The sequence below is a fragment of the Ornithorhynchus anatinus genome, chromosome X5 (assembly GCF_004115215.2).
Source record: "Ornithorhynchus anatinus isolate Pmale09 chromosome X5, mOrnAna1.pri.v4, whole genome shotgun sequence".
NCBI lineage: Eukaryota > Metazoa > Chordata > Mammalia > Monotremata > Ornithorhynchidae > Ornithorhynchus > Ornithorhynchus anatinus.
This window is the reverse complement of record NC_041753.1, coordinates 16,139,065-16,155,459: the sequence shown is the minus strand read 5'-3', so window position 1 is coordinate 16,155,459 and position 16,395 is coordinate 16,139,065.

Here is a 16,395-nt window from a genome sequence, read left to right as displayed (position 1 = left end):
CTTGCCCACAGTCACACAGCTGACAAGTTAGAACCCATGATCTCTGACTCCCAAGCCTGTGCTCTTTCCACAAAGCCACACTGCTTCTCTAATAATTAATAATAATATTAATAATGATCATGGTATTTGTTAAGCACTTACTATGTTCCAAGCAGTGTTCTAAGCTCTGGAGTAGCTAATCAGGTTGTCCCATGTGGGGCTCACAGTCTTAATCCCCATTTTACAGGTGAGGTAACTGAGGCACAAAGAAGTTAAGTGACTTGCCCAAAGTCACACAGCTGACAAGTGGCAGAGCTAGGATTAGAATTCACGACCTCTGACTCCAAGCCTGTGCCACAAGCAGGACAGAGAGTCAGAGATGATAAGAGATGAACCAATGTTCATGATTCTAAATTATAATGATAATAATGATAATTGTAGTATTTTTAAGCACTTACTGTGTGTCAAGCACTGTTTTAAGCACTGGGAAAGGCACAGGATAATCAGGTCAGACACAGGTTCTGACCACACAGGGCTCACATTGTAAATAGGAAGGAGAAAAGGCATTGAATCCCCATTTTACAGATGAGGTAACTGAGGCACAGAGATGTGAAGTGACTTGCCCAAGGTCACAGAGCAGGCACATGGTGGAGCCAGGATTAGAACCCAGGTCCTCTGACTCCCAGGCCCATGCTCTTGCCACTAGACCATACTGCTGTGTGCCAGGGGATCATCCATTTTTCATGATTTTGGTGATTTATGGGTTTGGATAAATCACAGCCATGGGATTCCCAGCCATGGGAGCTCTGAGGTCCATGAGAGATAGCCTGAGGGCATGGGTCTGTCCCTATCCTCCTGCCAAGCCTCCACCCCCTCCAGGAGGGCAGAGAGAACAGAATAATGGATCTACAACTTTCCCCGTGACTTTGAACAGGTGATGTAACTGCTCTTCACCTCAATTTAACCATCTGCAAAGTGGGGATTAAATCCCTCTTTTCCCAGCACATTAGACTGTAAGCCGATGTGGGAAAAGGACTGTATCTGATTATCTTGCATCTTGCATCGGGGAAGCAGCATGGCTCAGTGGAAAAGAGCCTGGGCTTCGGAGTCAGAGGTCATGAGTTTGACTCCCGGCTCTGCCACTTGTCAGCTGTGTGACTGTGGGCAAGTCACTTAACTTCTCTGTGCCTCAGTTACCTCATCTGTAAAATGGGGATTAACTGTGAGCCTCACGTGGGACAACCTGATTACCCTGTATCTACCCCAGCGCTTAGAACAGTGCTCTGCACATAGTAAGCGCTTAACAAATACCAACATTATTATTATTACCCCACATTTAGCATAGTGCTTGACATTTGATAAGCACTTAACCAACATCACAAGCATTGTTGATTATTATTATCATTAGCAGTAGTGTAGTAATACTAGGAGTAGTAGGAATAGTATTAGTAGTTGTCTGGGAAGCTGTGTAGCCTAGAGTAGGCCTGGAAGCCATAAGATCTTGGTTCTTATTCCAGCTCTGCCTATTATCAGCTGTGTGACCTTAGGCAAATCACTTAACTTCTCTGTGCCTCAGTTTCCTCAACTGTACAATAGGGATTCGATACCTGGCTCTCCTACTAAAACTGTAAGTCCCATGTGGGACAGGGTCTGTGTACAACGTGATTAAACTGTATATACCCCAGTGCTTGACACACAGTAAGTGCTTAACAAATGCCATAATAAATAAATAAGTGAACAATAAACGATAAGTTCTGGGAAGGTCATGGTGTTTTCCCTCCAAGACCAATTTGCTTGGAGTAGGAGGACATCCCCCTTCGAGGAGTGTTTAACTGATCCAATGTATTCTTGAATTTTAGCCTGTTTTTCCTATGAATTTAATTAAATTCTCATTGTTGCATTATAATCTCTTTGCTCTGTGTCAGTCCTCCTCTATTTAGATTGGGAGCTTGTTGTGGGCCAGTGAGTCTGAATTGGGTCTCATGTAATCACTTCAGTGGTCAGTACAGAACTTTGCAAAACAATATATGCTATGACTATTATGGTTACTAATAATTACTAGCAATAATGCAACCATACAGGTCAATGCCTGTCATTTCAGTAGCCAATTTTCAGGGTAAGATTCAACATAACTTTGGCTAAGCAAATTAACTCATTAACTTAGAGCTATCAAAAAATACCATTTTCATAGGTGATCAGCTTTGCTTTTTAAACACTCCAAGTGTGCACTGTAATATCTGCTGTATGAAGTATGCACCAATTACCCATGTGCCTTCAATTTAAAGATCTTTCTAATGTACTTTGCTAAAATCCTGGACTTTAATTGATCATATTGAAGATCCAGAAAGCCCATGTATGCAGTAAATTGGCATTCAAGTCACTGAGCCAGAAAAGTAATAATGATGATAATAATAATAATAATGATAATTCAACCTGGACTTTTCCTCCCTTATTAACTCCCATGCCCATTACCTGCACCAACTATTTCTGACTTTTTAACTCTCTCCTTAAACCCTCAACTCCCTCACCTCCCCATCTCTTGCCCCCAATGACTTTGCCATCTGTCTCACTGAGAAAATTGAAATCATCAGGCATGAACATCCCCAAATCTCCCCTGCACCTCCCAGCCCACTCCTATCTCCACATCTGCTCTCTCATTCTTCCCAGCCAGTTCTGGCTCCCCTTGTATTTTCTATTTACATGCTCTCCCTTGGGGAGCTAATCCGCTCCCACAGCTCCAACCACCATCTCTCTGTGGAAGACTCCCAATTCTACCTCAGCAGTTGTGCCTTCTCTCCTCCTCTACAATCCTGTATTTTCTCCTGCCTTCAAGACATCTCTACTTGGATGTCCCATTGATACCTCAAACTCAACATGTCCAAAACTGAACTGAACAAAAGATGAAGATCTTCCCACCCATACTCTGCTACCTTCAACTTTCTTTTCACTTTTAATAACACCACCATTCTTCCCATCTCATAAATCCACAACCTTGGTGTTATTCTTCACTTATCTCTCTCTTTTAACCATATATTCAGTCAATCACCAAATCTTCTCCATCCAAACTGACACCAAGCTGGCCCAAGCACTGGTCAAATCCTGTTTCAACTACTGCATCAACCTCCTCACTGATTTTCCTGCCTTCAGTCTCTGCCCTCCTCCAGTCCATACTTTACTCAACTGCCTGCATCATTTTTCTAAAATATTGCTCTGCCAGGCATCTCCCAACTCCTCAAACACCTCCGATCACTGCCTAGCCCACTCCAACTCAACTAGAAAATGATGATCTTTGGCCTTAAAGCACTCAATCAGCATTCTCCCCACTCCAAATTGCCCAGATAATTTTTTCCATTCTGCACTCCTCTGCCACTACAACCTAGCCCTCAAACTTCGCTCCTCTAAAGCCAACTTGCGAATTGTACATTCCAAGTGCTTAGTACAGTGCTCTGCACACAGTAAGCACTCAATAAATACGATTGAACGAATGAATTTACTCACTGGGCCTCACTCTCATCTCTCATCATCAACCTTTGCCCACTTCCTCCCTCTGGCCTGGAACTCTCCTTTCATATCCAATAGACCACCACTCTGCCCATCTTCAAACTCCTGCTACAATATGTCTGCTCTAGGAAGCCTTCCCCGACTAATCTGTCATCTCTCCACCCGATTTCCATCCCTATTGCATCATGAATGCACTTTAGTCCTAAGTCAGTCAGTCAATATTTATTGAGCACTTGCTGTGTTCAGACCACTGTACTAGGCCCTAGGGAGAGTACAATATAACAATAAACAGGCACATCCCCTGCCCACAATGAGCTTACAGTCTAGAGACAAGTTTACCCCCTAAGCATTCAGGTACTCATCCCACCCCTCACACCCTTAGTACTTATGTACTCTATTGCTTTCCTCTACATGTAATTTATTTTAGGATATTGTACTCTCCCAAGAGTTTAGTTCAATGTGCTGCAAACAGTAAGCACTCAGTAAGTATCATTGGTTGATTGACTGATTGATCCCCAGTTTATATTGTTCATTTCTAATGCATGGACTTCCACACCTGAACTGGAGCATGGTTAGAACTTGCTCAGTTTAGGTTCCTAAGCATTCTGAGACTTGTAATGCAGATGCTCCAGAATATTGAGGGGATTCAACCCTCCATTCCACCCCCTGACATATGGTTACAAAGAGACATGGGAATAAATCAACATAAAATGGTATCCCAATGATCCCATTTTCAACAAAAAAAAATGTGATTCTTACAAAAAAATGAGATAAAGAATAATTAAGTGAAATGTCCTGGGCTAAACAGCATGGAAAGTGGAAGGACCAGGGAGAAAAGCCAGGTTTTTACTTCAAGCCCTGAGATCAATCCTTTAGGCAGCAATCCATGTCACCAGTATTGTTTGGTGCATACTGCATGCTACTTTATATATCAACCATCAAAAACTTCCTTCAAGCATTCAGTTACTGTAGAAATGGAACACTGAACTGGATAGACCATTAGTCTAATCCAGAAATGGCACTGTGTATGCCCCTATGTTCTTATCTAATTTACTGTGACTAAATGGGATTTGAGCAGAGAAAAACAATGTAAAATAAATTTAAGAGACATTCCTTGTGGAATAAAGTTTTCAAGGTGATACTATTGACAGTTACAGTAAGCACAAAACTACAATTAGCATGGACACGAGGTATGTCAAAACCCACTACAACCATTTCAACAGCCATATGAGTTGAGATAATATATTCATTATTATTTCACACACACAAAAAAAACAGACACCAAAGTTGTGAGAGAAATATACTGCCCAGCATTAAAGAAGTTATAAGAGAATCCACATTCCAAACTCCAACTTTTGGGGGCTAATTCTAGAAAGCACTTCCCTCTCTTTCTCATCTTAAACTACAATCAGCCTGTATCACTGGTCAATAAACCCAGAAAAACAAAGCAATTAAACTGCTTCTCAGTCTGAAAAAATTCAAGTTTCTGCTGGGAAGATGTTTGCCAGGAAAGACACATATTTAACTATTAGGGTAAAGATGTAAGCAACTTTCCTTTCGATTGTGGTATGAGATATCAATCTGCTCTAATCTAACAGTGACCGCCATTCTTTTGACCCCCTCCAATATTCTACAGCCATCCTAGCCCATTTGGTCTCCATACCCCAACTACCTTCTCTTGACACACAAATAGATGTCCTCTACACTGAAATTAACTCCCTTGCTCCTCTCTCCCACTGTCAATCTCAAAACACTAACCAGAATCCCTGGATCAACTCCACAGTATGCTTCCTCCATTCCTGTGCCCGAGCTGTGGAGAACTGTTGACGAAAATCCAGACAGCTCTCTGACCTTGTTCAACTTAAATTCATTCTTAACTACTTGAATTCAGCCCTCTCCACTGTCAGACAACAGTACTTTTCCTTCTGAATTCATTCCCATATCCACTTCCCCTATCAGGCCAAAAACAAAAATGTCATTGTCTTGAGGATCAAGGATTTTATAATTTCAAAAACCCCACCTCCTGACTCTCCCCCTACCAACTCCGAAAGTCTCCCTCTTTCCCCTCCTTGCCTCTCTTTCTCTGCCAGATCTACTTATTGTCTCTCTACATCCACTCTCTCTTCCCAGACAAGTCTCTTTCCCCCAAATCTATCTCTTCCTTTACCTTTCCTTATGCTTCCATCATCACCAACCCTATGGCTCCTCTTTCTTAAATTGTGAGCTCCTTGAGGGCCAGAGACCATGTTTAATTCTCACCAGTGTTCTCTTTCCCAGTGCTTAGTTCAGTGCTTTCATACACAGTAAGCATCTAATAAATCAATCAGTAGTATATATTGAGCACTTACTGTGTGCAGAGCACTGTACTAAGTGCTTGGGAGAGTACAATAGAATTAGTAGACATGTTACTTTCTTTCAAGGAGATTATACTCTAGTAGAGAAAACAGACACTAAGGTAAATTACAGAGGGGTGGTGCTTTGAGGTTGCAAAATAATGCTAATATGGGAGATAAGGAATATAAAGTGGGAGATTAGAAATTAATTGAACCAGGCCTCCTGAAGGAGATGTGATTTCTGAAGGACTTTGAACATGGTGAGATCAGTGGTTGTCAGGTATCATTAGGAGGGAGGGAGTTCCAAGGGACGGGGGGAGGGGACACGTAGGCAAGAGGGTGAGGCAAGAGAGTTCAGAGTGAGGCATAGTGAGTAGATTCCCTTGAGGGCAGTTAACAGCGTGAGCTGGGGTGTAGTGGAAGAAGAGAGTCATTTAGCGTTTATCAAGTGCAATAATTAATAAGGAGGAGGAAGAGTGCTGATTGGGTGTCTTAAAGCCAATTATCTGCTTGATTGAGAGAGGCATTTGAGGAGTGGGGAGACATGTGAACATTGTTTTAGAATATTAATATGGGCAGCAGAGTGAAATATGGACCACAGCGACAGGAAAATATGGGAGGTAGTTGACACAGTAGTTAAACTGGGGATGACAAAGGCCTGAATCAATGTGGTAACTTTGAACGCAGATAGAGGCTGGTCCAGCAAATGTTGTGAAGGAAAAACTGATAGAATTTGGTGAGAGATTGATCATGGAGGTTGAAGGAGAGGGAGGAGTCGGAACTAATGCCAAGGTTACAGGCATGAGAAACAGGGAGGAGAGTAGGGATGGGATGGGAAAGTCAAGGGGAAGACATGGTTTGGGTGGGAAGATGAGTTCAGTTTTTAACATGATCATTTTGAGGGCCAGATGCGACGTCCATGGAAGAGGTACTGAAGGCAAGAGGAAATGCAAGATTGCAGAGAAGGAGAAGGGTGAAGTCTCCTGTCATACTTTTTTGTTTTCATATTTTCCCTTCCTCTTTTCTTGTAATCACTTCACACTTTTCTTGTGTCTAATCTTCTTGGGTACTTTTGGGTATCCTGATTCTTTTCTCCACCAACTCCTCCCTGCTTTTTTTTTAAAAAAGTTTCCCCTCTTGTGATCTCGCTTTAATGTTCTACTTGCCTTTTCTCACTCCTGGATTTTTTTTCCCCTGCCTCATCTCGTGCACTTGCTCATTCTCTAAACTCTTTCCTGAACTGCTCTCATTTTAGTCATCCCATTTTTTCCCCATTTTTCTTCATTCTGACAGCCTTTCACTCCCCTTACCAACCCTCTAAGCCCTTGCTCCCAGCAATGCCAGAAACAGCAGTTCGATACACAGGCTCCAGAAATAGAGCTCAGATTGTCTAGTCCAGTCAGTTTAGCAAAATGTCCAGCTTTTATTCACATTTGAACTTTCCATCTTCAGTTTCTCTCTCCCTCCAGAATTTTGTGGCTTCAGGCCCCTTAAGACACCTTCTGACTCAGAAGATTCCAGACTCAATACACTAGAACTGCCTCTCTGTTCTTAAATAAATAAGTGAGGGTGGGTTGTCGGGGGCCTCCCTTTGGCAGAGTCAATTCTAGAATTTGAACTCTGTACCACCAGCCCCCAACTGATACTCAGGACCATTTGGCCTTAATTCAAACATTAAACACTTATTCCAATTTGTGGCGTTAGCACTTTTGGCATTGTTGACCAAAGAAACCTTACAGGGAAAATGATATTATTATTGGAAATGATGGCAGTGTTCCATGTAAATCACTCTTTCACAGAATTGATAAGAAATCTGGCTTCATCAGGCTGAATGTCATTTCTCATTGAAAAAGCTGACAATTTACAGCATTATTTGTCTATTGATGCTTTCAGGACTCTCGCCCCCATTGAGAATTGTTTCAAAATCCACCCAAGGATAAAAAGAAACAGGAAAGTTTTCTGAGATTTAGACACCACAAAATTAGTTCAGTGTGCTGCCATCTCTGAATTCTCTATAAATGCTCGTACTGACAGGAGAAATGTGAATACTGCCAATTTTCATCTCACTCTTCAGTTTACAGTGTTTTCCAATATTTCGGATCTAATTTTTAAACCATAAAAAAGCACACTGACTTGACATCGATATTTCCCACCAATCCCCTATGATCTTGAACTTCACATATTCCTTGCTCTGAGCTATTTGTGTATCTTCAAAATCACTCTAACCCATTACTGCTGCAGAGCCACGAGGGGCCACATCTTCTCAAAGGAGACTCACTTCCTGTTGCCTAGACAATATTTAGGAAAGAAAAACAAAATCCTAAAAATGTTTTTGGCCCTGGTGACTACTGATGTTTTACATCCCTTCCCTATTTCCCTCCGGCCACCCCCCCCCACATCCACCATCTATCCTGTCTTTGATGTTACAATGCTTCAGCATTCCAGGAATGTTGCCAGGATCACACTCCCCTCCCTAGTCTGGTTGTCTAATGAAACATCCCCAGACTGACATGTTTCTAAATCAACTACCCAATAACTGATCCTCACAGTTATGTGACTGAGATTTGAGCTTGTGATGGCTTCATCCATGAAGAAAACTTAACTTCTTCCTCCCCTTCACTCCCCCTTATTTTTTATGGAATTTGTTAAGCATTTACTATGTGCCACGCACTGCACTAAATGCTAAGGTAGATATGAGATACTAGGGTTGGACACTGTCCCTATTCCCACATTAGCCTCAGAGTCTTAATCCCCCTTTTAAAGATGACGGAACTGAGGCACTGAGAAGTTGAGTGACTTATCCAAGGTTGCAAAACAGACAAGGGGAGAAGTATGGATTACAACCCAGGTCCCAAGCCAGTGCTCTTTCCACAAGGCCATGCTGCTTCTCCCTATCACCACAAAAAGGAAAGAATAGAAGAGGAAGGGGCCAGAGCGGGTTTTTCGTACATGTACCATTCCACTGCTCATTCCTTGATATTTTCACTTTCAATTGTTGCTGACTCACCAGGACCCAGTGGGTTGACAAGAATAATGCCTCTATTCTTAAAGGAGATTTTCTTTATAGAAGCTTCCCCGTAGACACTCCTTGGCTGTAAAGAATCCAGTCACATTGACATGTTTATGAGAGTTTCAGTTAGTTAGATGAATACAGAGTATCCTCCCACAAGAGCATAGAATATCAAATGGCAGGGGAAGGTTTTGGGACCCACTCAACTGCTCTTAGAACAATTTGCAGAGAAATCAGCACGGCACAGATTAGGTGATCATTATGATTGCAATACAGTCAATGATAGCAACTGTGGAAATCACCAAGGGAAGGATCAGTAAGCTCAGTTGGAATACTGAGGGACCCCATCTTAACAACAGGTTTAATGGAGTCTTTCCATATTTGTATGGGGGTCACATCATTTGTTCTGAATAGAAAAGAACTGGCTCCTCAAATATGAACTAATTGTGAAGATGGTCATGTCTACTCAAACTGTTATGAGATGAACTAATAAAATTCAGGAAACTGCTGGAACTTAATGTATTTTATTATCCTAGCATGTTTACGGGAAATCAAACGTAAGACCTCAAAAATAGCCAGAAATCTCTTGCTCTTTAATTCAATATGCTTGCCTGGCATCTATGGAGAACAGATTGGCCAGGGATCAGGCCCTGATCCTACCAATGGTGGGTTACGTAAGAAATCGCAGTTGGAAATGGGATTTAATTTATGGGCCCCAGGGTACAAGGTGGCATTTGTGCTCTACCATGAACAGAAAAACTTCACTAATTCAAACAATGGTATTTACTGAGACTCCCACTGAGTGCTAGACACTGTGATAATAATGTTGGTATTTGTTAAGCACTTACTATGTGCAGAGCACTGTTCTAAGCACTGGGGTAGACACGGGGTAATCAGGTTGTCCCACGTGGGGCTCACAGTCTTAATCCCCATTTTACAGATGAGGTAACTGAGGCACAGAGAGGTTAAGTGACTTGCCCACAGTCACACAGCTGACAAGTGGCAGAGCTGGGATTCGAACTCATGACCTCTGACTCCAAAGCCCTTGCTCTTTCCACTGAGCCACGCTGCTTCTCTGTACTATCCCTGCCAAAGTGCGGCTGACAGAGCACGGGTCTGGGAGTCGGAAGGTCATGGGTTCTAAGCCTGGCTCTGCCACTTGTCTTCTGCATGACCTTGGGCAAGTCACTTCACTCCTCTGGGCCTCACTTACCTCATCTGTAATGGGGTAATGGGGATTGAGACTGAGAGCCCCACATGGGACATGGACTATGGCCAACTTGATTTGCTTCTATCCATCCCAGCACTTAGCCCAGTGTCTGGCATATAGTAAGCACTTAACAAATGAGCACTTAACAAATACCATCATTTTTACTTAAGTGCTTGGGAACGAATGACATTAGCAAGATATGTTCCTTGCTTTCAAGAGCTTACAATTTAATAGGGGGGACAGACAAAAAACATGCACACATAGCAAAATCAGGAGAAAAAACAAGGATTAAACCCGAAGAAATCCAAGCCTGTTAGGATGAAACAGCTGAACAAATAACCGAGGGCACAGATAGGTTCAAAGTGTGTATAAGTACTTGTGTTCAGAGAATGTATCTAACACAAGGCTTAGGGTACCACTTCTATCAGGATGATTCTCAAATCTATTTCCCCAACCCTAAGCTCTCAACTGACATTCAGTAAAGGGGACAAAAGAATACTTGGAGGAGCCATGTATGTGGTGGTTGCCCCCAGGAACATTCATTCCCATGGATAGGTATGAATTATCTAAAATCCTTAACATCCTCAACACAGCTTCTCTTAGTCCTATTGAATGTCCTTTATAAATTTGTGAATTTATATAACACCCTCTTAAAGGTGTACAATGTCCTGTGGTAACTTTTTTTTTTAATGGTATTTGTTAAGCACTTACCATGTGCCAGGCACTGTAAAAATCACTGGGGGAGATAACAGATAATCAGGTTGGACACAATCCCTTTTCCACATAGGGCTCCCGGTTTTAATCCCCATTTTACAGATGAGGTAATTGAGGCACAGAGAAGTGAAGTGACTGGCCCAAGGTCACACAGCAGACATGTAACCCAGCTGGGTTTAGAAACCAGGTCCTCTGCCTCTCAGGTCCTCTGGCTCCCAGGCCCATGCTCTTTCCACTAGGCCACGCTGTTTCCTGACTTCCATTCATTCATTCGTTCAACCATATTTATTGAGCACTTACTTTGTGCAGAGCACTGTACTAAGCACTTGGAAAGTACAATTCAGCAACAAAGAGAGACGATTCCTGCCTACAACGGGCTCACAGGCTTCCCACCTGCTGTGAGCTATTTTCTGTTATCAATTTTGAACAGGCCACCAAAATCCACTGGGTGTTCTCGAGTTGGTATTGTGAGATTGGGAGAACAACTCAGTATTCACCCTGCCCACACCCTTCCTGATTTGCAGACATCAATCATGAACCCCTTTCAGCCTGCATCTTCACCACACACAGTGTTCCAGATACAGATATATCATGGTTTTATATAGAGGCAAAACTGGACCTTTGCTTTGTTTTCTAGCCCCTTCCTGAGGATAACCAGCATTGTTGAATGCTGACACACATTGGATCACTGATTTAAAAAGAACATTGAAGAATAACTCTGCAATCTCTTTCCAGAGTCATGACTGATAGCTCCGAGTCCATCATCATGCAGTTGAGCACGGGCTTTGAAGTCAGAGGTCATGAGTTCAAATCCCAGCTCTGCCACTTGTCAGCTGTGTGACTGTGGGCAAGTCACTTAACTTCTCTGTGCCTCAATTCCCTCATCTGTAAAATGGGGATAAAGACTGTGAGCCCCACGTGGGACAACCTGATTCCCTGTGTCTACCCCAGTGCTTAGAACAGTGCTGTGCACATAGTAAGCGCTTAACAAATACCAACATTATTAGTTGTAATTAAGATTATTTTTCCCTGAGGGGCATTACTCTGCACTGGATCACAGTGAAGCCCATCTGCTTTTTTTCAGCTAATCGCTCAGCTTTATGAGGCCTGCCTACAGTTTATATATATGAGAAGCAGTGTGGCTCAATGGAAAGAGCCTGGGCTTGGGAGTCAGAAGTCATGGGTTCGAATCACAGCTCTGCCATTTGTCAGCTGTGTGACTGTGGGCAAGTCACTTCATTTCTCGGTGCCTCAGTTACCTCCTCTGTAAAATGGGGATTAACTGTGAGCCTCACATGGGACAACCTGATTACCCTGTATCTACCCCAGCGCTTAGAACAGTGCTCGGCACATAGTAAGCGCTTAACAAATACCAAAATTATAATTATTATTATTATATGAGATTCATTCCATCGCCTGCAAGAGTTTAGTGTCATCTTCACACTTGGAGATTTCAGTGCACACTCCCTCTTCCATATCACTTATGATCAAGAACTTACATTCTCGCCTGTCCCACCGTCAACCCCGGCCCACGTCCTACTTCTGACCTCTGACTCTGCTGCTGGATCATTTTTCTACAGAAACATTTAGTCCATGTTTCCCCACTCCTCAAGAACCTCCAGTGGTTGCCCATCCACCTCCGCATCAAACAGAAGCTCCTTACCGTCATCGGCTTTAAAACGCTCTATCATTTTATCCCTTCTCCCACTGCCTTCTTCATCACCCTTGCACTTGGATTTGCATCTTTTATTCACCCACCCTCAGTCCCACAGCACTTATGTACATATCCATAATTTATTTATTTTATATTAATGTCTGTCTTTCCCTCTAGGCTGTAAGCTCATTGTGGTCAGAGAACGTGTCTACTAACTCTGTTAAATTGTACTCCTCAAAGCACTTAGCTCAGTGTTGTGCACACAGTAAGCGCTCAGTAAATGCAATTGATTGATTGATTGATTGATGCCAAGCTCCAAATGTCCTCAATCACTTCAAATGCTGAGACTGCCTTGTTTGGGCTGAAGCATGCTCACTTTAGCACCCTTTAGCTGTAGCATCCTGGCACTTGTGTTACAGATATTCCAATAATGCTAGGGGACTTAAACACACTTCTCTCTCTACCTTCCTCATTCTCATGGTCATTAAGAGGGAAGAAGTGCAAGTTTGAAAGAATGTCCTGTTACTCCAATTTTCCTCAGAAATGACGTGATCAGCCTAACTCTGCTACAAATGAGCCCTCAGGATCTGCTGGCCCCCATAGCCTTTGTAGAGCACAAAACAAAAGAATTCTAATGAGATATGAAGGGGAAGAATACACTGGAGATATTATTAGGGAGGCTATTTAATATCCATTTGGATTGGTACTGTATTCAGGCAATTATTCTTAAATCCGAAGATTTACTTTTTAATCTCAGTACCTTTACCAGTAAATTATTTGGTATGATGTTTCTGATACAAAGACCCAGGTCCTCCCACTCATTCATCTCCCCTTATGTCTATTTGGCTTATCGAATCATTTGAAATGCTAATTTCAATTAAAAATTTACCGGAGTCACAATGGGGAGGCTCTGAAAACCCTTCCTCAAGATGCATATTTCCAGGTTTTCTTCACCTACACTTGGCAGGACTCTCTAGACCCTGTTTTTAATGGCCCAGAAATCCCAATATAATAATAATAATGTTGGTATTTGTTAAGTGCTTACTATGGGCAGAAAGAACTGTTCTAAGTGCTGGGGTAGATACAGGGTAATCAGGTTGTCCCACGTGAGGCTCACAGTCTTAATCCCCATTTTACAGATGAGGGAACTGAGGCACAGAGAAGTTAAGTGACTTGCCCACAGTTACACTGACAAGTGGCAGAGCTGGGATTTGAACCTGTGACATCTGACTCCCAAGCCCATGCTCTTTCCACTGAGCCACGCTGCTTCTCTTTATGACTTACCCCCCAGAGGATCAATTTTCACAGCCTTTGGAACCTCTAAATTCAGACCTTCGACATCCTTCCAGCTGAGCTCCATAAAGCTAAGATTCCCCCCTCAACCCTATTTGGTGCTCCACAGATTTCCACACCCCAAATTCACCCGCACAACCTTCAGGATCTTCTCCACCGTGCCCCCTCTTGAAGCTAGTTTTTGCCTCCTCCACCACCACCACCTGTTCACCCCTGCCTGGCCTTGTCCCTTGACTTCAACAGACCCAGTATCCCAGGTCTCCCTTCCCCTTCATAGCTGAAAAGCCAGAGAGTTTGACATGGCAGGACAGGGAGATAGCAGACCACAGCAGTGATGGAGGAGGAAGGTTGGTGGAGAAGAAGGTGATGGTGGAGGGGGAAGGTGCGGGGGGGTGAGGAAGGGGGTGATGACTCTTCCTCTCTCAAACCTTCTCCGAGCCCATTTGCTGCCACTTACTCTCCCTCTTGCCCAGCTACCACCATCCAAATTTGCAATCCTGTGGAGTAAGGCCTGCTGGCCATGAAAGGGTCCAGAGGAGCAGCAGTGGTAGCAGCTGCCACCAGAAAAAAGGGAAGCCCAGATTCCAGCAAATAATGCTACTACTTCAGTTGGAAACTGCAAGCTCCTTGTGGGAAGGGATCTTATCTACCAACTCTGTGATATTGTACTTTCTTAAGTGCTTAGTATAGTACTCTGCCCTCAGCAAATGATTGGATTGATTGGAGATCAGGCAGTGGCAGAAGCTAGCTTGGATCTTTTCTTTCCCACTTCACAGCACTCTGCTTTGTGCTTCCCAGCCAACACTGCCCCCAAATAAAGAAAATGTACAAAAGTAGCAGGGAGACATGGGAAAAGCAGGGTGAGGACAAGCACAGGGGGTGACAGAAAGACCGAGAAACCTCTGAAAACAGGGAGGGCTGGACTAGGAAAACAGGGCAAAATTACTACTTGAACAAATTCAATTAAGTAGATCCTGAAACTTCAATTGACTCAAGAAGTGATTTCTGCCTTGCTGTCATGCAACCTCAATTTCCCAACTGAGGACCATGCTCAAGAACCCTGCACAGGTGCATTTTCCCAACCCGGCTTACTGAATCCAGCTCCAATTCTTCTTTTGGTCCACCTGGCTCAGACCAAATCCAGGTCCCCAGCTCCAAGTTCCCTCTCGGTTCTCTGTTCTATTGTACTCTCCCAAGCTGTTAGTACGGAGCTATGCACACAGTAAACACTCAATAAATATGATTGATTCAACTCCAAGGAAGATAAACTACTTAAAAGCTCTACGGCAGATATCACCTCTATCCTGGTGAGGAGAGGTTTTCTAGAGGGTCTTGGGGAGACTAGAACAATGAGAAAACGGGAGGTCCCCGTCGTCAGATCAATTTTCCAATCCAGTGATGGGCAGTGCCTCTGAGATTACTAGGCAGAGACAGTGAGCCTTCTTTCCAGAATAGCACTCTCTCATCTAGAAAGGTCTAAAAATATTTTCACTATTTAGATGCTGTAGTACAGCAAACCAAATAAAGCATATTAATATAGAAATCATTTCAATCAAGTGGTCAGGTTGCAGTTTTAGATTATTAATCAAACTCAAACCTAAAGTGGTATAAGTGGACTAAGTGGTACAGTGCCTGGCACATAGTAAGCACTCATTAATTACCATAATTATTGTTATTATTGATTAATTAATTTACATTTAATCACCTGGCTCATTTGGATGCTTCTTTGAGACATAATGTCTTCAATGATAATGAAAATTGGAACATATCAATCAAAACACATTAGGCCATAAGCCACTATGCATAACAGTATTGATATAAACCTCCTTCATGTCCCACTGTGATACAATGACATAAGGGGCCACTGTGAGATCATAGGTACATCCAAGGTGTCTCTTTCCTACTTATTAAAAGAAAATCTGTGATGGTGATTCTGATTCAATGCTAGCACATTTACTGAACAGGAGGAGTAAGCTATGTAACCTACCAATCCTCTGTTGCCCAATTATTTTTCTCCACATTTCAGCATCACTGCCCATATGTGCATTAAAATCTCTTAGGAGCATCAATTTGTCAAATATTGGCACAATCTGTCCAGCTTCTTTCTTTCTCCCCATTGGTGTGAGACAAGGTGGGGACATATGCATCAATGATTGCAGGATTGTGTTTCCATTTTAGAGGCAGGCATATATGTGGTGGTACTTCTTATTCAAAAAAGACTCCACTGAAGGTGAAATCCACCTCTGAGTGTGCACGTAACTGAAACGGCCAATGGAGGATCCACAGTCCCAGTCACACTATGTACACAAAATGGCTGTACTTTGTTGTGTTGTTACGGGCCATTAATGTTTTTGCCACCTTGCCTCTCATTTCTTGTGAAGCCTTTGCTCAAAAAGAGCCACTCCTCTGGTGGAGGAAAAAAATGTTGTTAATTGCTATTTTGTTTGAAGAGGTCAGGTTTAATGAAATTATTTTTTGGAGTGCAGCTGCTTTTTAATTTGTTGCAAATTGCATGCTATTGTGACTATGTCACATAGACTTTCCTTAAATGACCTGAATTTCATCCCTTAAAATTAGTTCTTTGTTGTGTCTTTGAGATGATAGAAATGTCATTTTCCTACCAGTGAAGTTATTTGCATTAACTCACTCAAGACAATTCTCAAGTGAAATATTCTCAGAGGCAGATCCTGCTCAATTTAAA